This window comes from Pinus tabuliformis, chromosome 2_1 (genome assembly GCF_031772625.1).
Source record: "Pinus tabuliformis cultivar Carrire ecotype Pingquan chromosome 2_1, CPIR1, whole genome shotgun sequence".
Classification (NCBI taxonomy): domain Eukaryota; kingdom Viridiplantae; phylum Streptophyta; class Pinopsida; order Pinales; family Pinaceae; genus Pinus; species Pinus tabuliformis.
The window spans coordinates 34,045,657-34,049,764 of NC_142299.1; the positions used below are offsets into that span (position 1 = coordinate 34,045,657).

Below are 4,108 nucleotides of genomic sequence, written 5' to 3' on the forward strand. Positions count from 1 at the left end.
CTAAGAAGATCTATTTGCATTGTGTTTGCTTCCCCATCAGTAGAAAAAGATCTTGAATTTGGCGTCGTAGGGTTCATAGATAATTTATGAGAAGATCTATTTGCATTGTGTTTGATTCCCATCAGTAGAAAAAGATCTTGAATTTGGCATTGCAGGGTCATAGATAATTTCTGAGAAGATCTATCTACGTTGTGTTTGATGCCCCATCAGTAGAAAAAATTATTGAATTCAGGGTTGCAGGGTTCATAGATAATTTCTAAGAAGATCTATCTACATTTTTTTTGCTTCCCCATCAGTAGAAAGAATCTCAAATTCGACGTTGTAGGGTTCCTAGATAATTTCTAATAAGATCTATCTACATTGTGTTTTCTTCCCCATCAGTAGAAAAAATCTTGAATTCAGTATTGCAGGGTTTGAACTTGAGACCATCTATTATCATGTATCAAATCTTCATCAAGGGTTTGGATGGAAGAACAAAATTCCTGCAGGTGTGTGCACCCCATCTCACATTCTCAAATCTGAAGGACAAGTTCTTTGATCAGATGAAAAACCCTCCAGAGTTTCAGAGGCTTGTTTCGGGCACCCGCCACATCGTCGATGATGCCCTTTTGGTCATAGCTGGTGATGGCCTGTACCCACAATTCCATCTCTCCTCCAGCTGAGAGGGCGAAAAGGGTATTTTAGATCTCTTCTAAGGGGGACTGCCACCCAAGGCTAGCCAGAAGAAGACCCGAAAATTTGATGCTTGTCACGACATGAGCAGAAGGAGGCTTTGCCACGTGAATGCTGAGAAACACCTAGAGGAGTGGAAGACAGAGATGCATGAAATGCAACTCAAGGAGATTATGGAGGATTACCTTAAAGAGGTAGATGAATATTCCCCTGCTTCAACAAGGGCACCAGAGATGTGGAGGAGTACATGCGCGAAGCTTCCAAGGCCATGGAGGTCGTCGAGTCCGCGGTCAAGGATGGACTGCAGAAGGCCCTCAATATTGAAAATAATGGGAAGTAGAAGAAGATCGAAGAGCCCCAACTTTTCGATGCCAAGAGAGCTAAATTATGGTTAGTTGCCACAAAATTGAATTTTTCTTCCAATTTTTAGGTTAATTAATGTTTTGGAAATTTTAGCATTACAAGAGTTCTATGAAACACTAATGTGAAAATCTAGATACCCACTGAAGGCAACTTTGTAAATTTCTTAATTCACTATAGCAAGAAGCCGTAAATTTCTTATATCTAAATGTTGAGGAAAACCATGACATGTATAAGTTAATGACTTGTAGCTACGGTTGCAAATTACTAGGTTGTCTTTTTAAGTATGTTTATTATTTGAGTATTCACAAAACTAATTCTTTTTAAAATCTCAATTCACTAAATATTCATGAGTGTGTAGCATCAAGTCCTCAATTTACAGTAGTTTATTTTTTTATTGTTTGTTTGTAAAGGGGTCCAATGAAATTCGCCACATACATGGGTGAATATTTGGTTATTCAATTTTTTACGACAATGGGATTACACGGCCTGGGAAATTAATTATGAGTCACTAAATTGAGGTTTCTGCTTTTTTCTCTCATTTCTTTAATAGAGAATTTTACTGAGAATATTAGCTCATCAATTTGAATGATCTAATTGACCTTTACTGACACTCCAGGCAAATCGACCTGTCAAACCATATACCATCCAATCATAAATTGGACATTCCAAGAAAATCTATCATTCAGATGATGTACCATCTAATTATATATGTTTTTAATGGTGTATTCCAAGTCCAGTGAGGTTATTATTTTGTTTTTCTGCTAAAATTTGATTACCTTTAAAATTTCCAGAATCTTATTGCAGTTTAAATTCCATTTTTAAATGTGAAAATGGATTTAGGGTTTTGAAAATGTTGGGATCAATTAAAAGTGAAAATGGATTTAGCATTTTGAAAATGTTGGGATCAATTAAATGTGAAAATGGATTTAGGGTCTTGAAAATGTTGGGATCAATTAAATGTGAAAATGGATTTAGGGTTTTGAAAATGTTGGGATCAAATAACTTGAAATGATAGTTTTCTGAATTCGTAATCAAATCAAATACCAAACAACTACCCAAAAAAGATTAAAATGTCCCATCATTACCATTGTGTTTCAATCAAACTATGTACTCCCTTCCTTGGCTTTTCTCAACAGAGTTAACCATGGATTCTCAAAATAAACTAGAAGCCTAGCCATGGTTTCTCAACCAAACTAGAAGCCCAATTAGGGAGAAATGGGGTTTTCTTTCCAACGCCTTGGTTTAGGCGATCTGAGCTTACATGAAAAATCAGTCGTTATTTTCTATTATTTTCTAATTCCATTTATTATCAGTGTTCCTTCAACGATTGAACTAAATTTTCCACTAGGGATTTGCCTAAGTCTGCAGAAGACACTGCAATGATTTCTTATAGAGCCATGATGTACTGAAGGTGTTTATTGGAGAATACTAACCATTAGGCATTTTGTTTGTTGTGTTTTGTATTTAATGGGTTTGGAATTAATTTTTTTAATTGAATTGTGAATTTTAGTCACATGTTTTTAAAATTTTAGATAAATTTAGATATATCTAGTGCCTTGAAAGTCCCCTAGTATTTTATTTTTTTTAAATTATATCAGAATAGATTTATTTCAAATACAAATCTAATATGAGTCAAGAGGGATCCAATTTCCAATTTTTTCACATGCAATTTTTTTATGAGCAGATGTTATTTAATTTTTTTTTAATTATTTAATTTTTCTTTATTTTTAGATTTAAAAAAAAAAAAAATTTAAAAAAAAAAGAAAAAAATTGTAGGACGTGAACAGAATTTCAACTTTGATGTCATATGTATAACATTACACATCATATTGGCTTGTAGAAGGAGCCTCTTGGCTCATTGAGAGTGCTCTTGGTAATTTTTTAAAGTTAAATTTTAACCAAATTGAGGAAACCATGAAAATTAGACAAAACACAAATCCCCTTGGGGAATGGGGAATGGGGTGCCTAATAGACTCCTATAAGATCCCTCGATATTACAATGATGTTTTAGAAGGTTTAGTAACCATTTAAACAAATGGAAATGGATTGTTGACCCATTTTTAACTAGGGGGGAAGATATGGATCTCTTTTGGTGTCTCGAAGCATGTTAAATAAAATAGGGAAAACATAATCCCTCCAAGCACATTAAATTTGAGTGATATCTCCAAGCACATTAAACTTGAACGAGATTTTGCAATGGGCGGAAAGTACAAAAAATCCATGTTAACTTTTGACTCCCACTTGGACAACGCTTCCTTCTAAGTTCATTTTTCCTCTTTTTTCCCACAACCCCATTTATTGTTTTCTCAGTTTTCCTCTTTTTGCCCAAAACCCCATTAATTGTTTTTTCAGGGTTTATAGTGATTTCAATCTGTGAGTTAGTCTAATCATTCTAAAAGGAGTGGTATTCATTAATCTTATTAAGAATCATGGCATCACCTACAAGAGGCAAGCAAGTCATTGCACCTGTGAGTAGGAAACAACAACAACAGGGTGGCCCAGGGTAGATGATGTTTGGGGTTTTGAAAATGGCCACCTTATGGTACTTCATCATGCAGATGTTCTCTTCAAAGAATCATGTCTATCTAGTGCTTCAAATGTCAAATCTATTTTCTAAGGGTGAGACCATGCTCAGGGTTTGATTTTGTGTTTGTGCCCTATTTTTTATTCCCTTTAGATTTTTAATCATATAACCGCAGGATTTTTGAACCCTGATAACATCAAGTTTCATACATTTTTAGGTTTGAAAGCTGGAAAATTTCATTGGTGAAACAAGAGGAGACCTTTGTTTCAATATGCCTATTGATTAAGGTTGTTACTTGATCTGAATCTCCATCTTCCATATCCAAAATATCTCATTCAATTGTCACCAAGTGAAGGAGTATGGTCATTAGGTTGTCTTGTGGGTCCATCTGCATTTGATTTATATGCCCTTCCAGATCCAATTTTGACACCATCATCTTGATTAATATCTTCTCAAGGGCCTTCACACTAGATGCCCTCATCTTTGCTAGAGGTCATCCTCTCTCTCTTACCATTTTCTTTCTCACATAGCCTTGTAGACCACTTACTG

The 4,108-nt window shown here is 34.9% G+C and overlaps 1 pseudogene; it reads left to right on the forward strand.

Moving 5' to 3' along the window:
- Nucleotides 1-437: 437 nt before the first annotated feature.
- LOC149198644 (uncharacterized) lies at nucleotides 438-1,155 on the forward strand (annotated as a pseudogene).
- The last annotated feature ends 2,953 nt before the right edge of the window (nucleotides 1,156-4,108 follow it).